Source organism: Nematolebias whitei, chromosome 15 (assembly GCF_014905685.2).
Source record: "Nematolebias whitei isolate Nwh7 chromosome 15, NemWhi1, whole genome shotgun sequence".
NCBI classification, from domain to species: domain Eukaryota; kingdom Metazoa; phylum Chordata; class Actinopteri; order Cyprinodontiformes; family Rivulidae; genus Nematolebias; species Nematolebias whitei.
Window position 1 is genome coordinate 6,488,046 of NC_056512.1, and position 1,257 is coordinate 6,489,302.

Genomic DNA, 1,257 nt, shown 5'->3' on the forward strand with positions numbered 1-1,257 from the left:
CTCTCCAGCAACCTTTTCTGTTAGGTTCTGCTCTCTGAACTGAACTGCTCTCCCACCGCACTGGCTGGAACTAGGAAGTGTCGACATTTAAAGAGTTCTGTTTCCGGTTCATTTGGGAAGTCTTGATTGGCTGAAAAAGCCAACAAGGGGTGTGTTTTTGTGACGTAAGAGGTCACTAGAAGTCAGAAAAACAGAAAAATGTTTTGGAACAGACAGAAAATGTTTTTGAGACAGACAAGAGAAATGTTTAGGCGAGTTGGGAGGAAACAGGTGCCAGCTTCTCTATTTACGTCTGAGAGGATTTAAAAACATGACAGTTCGTTCCAACAAACTTGTTTGCGTTTGTCTCCGACTTTTGACCGACTTACAACCTTGCTCATTTCAGACAGAAAATCAGAAAATGCATAATTACTCTTGTAACCGACATTAATTTGATTTCTACTTTGAATGAGGATTAAAAATCATTAATACTGTTTCACAGTTGATTTAAAATAAGTAGTTCACTTCAACATTTAAAATGGTTTGAATTAAACCCACTTTTGATTTATCAAGACATTTGTAAAATAGTAATGATAATAAAAAAAGAGAGTGTTCTTTCAATTGATCAGTGCAGGACACACTTAGAAAGTCTCTGGATGGACTTGATTTTGTGTTTCTGGACTCAAATCAATGAAATACAGTTCTTGTCCCAGGAAGGCCCTCAAAGTCAGGATTTGATCTGAGGCTTAGTTCACTACACAGCACTCAACTACACGCACATTCATACAACACTCTACTACACACACATTCATACAACACTCTGCTACATATTCATACAGCACTCTATTACACACACATTCATACAGCACTCTACTACACGCATTCATACAACACTTTATTACACACTCATCCATACAGTAGTCTACTACACACATTTATACAGGACTCTGTTACACACATTCATACAGCACTTTCCTACACACATTCATACAGCACTTTCTTACACACATCCATGCAGCACTTTCCTACACACATTCATGAAGCACTTTCCTACACACATTCATACAGCACTTTACTACACACACATTCATACAGCACTCTACTACACACATTTACACAGCACTCTATTACACACACATTCATACAGCACTCTACTACACACACATTCATACAGCACTCTACTACACACACATTCATACAGCACTCTACTACACACATTCATACAGCACTTTACTACACACACATTCATACAGCACTACTACACACTCATTCATACAG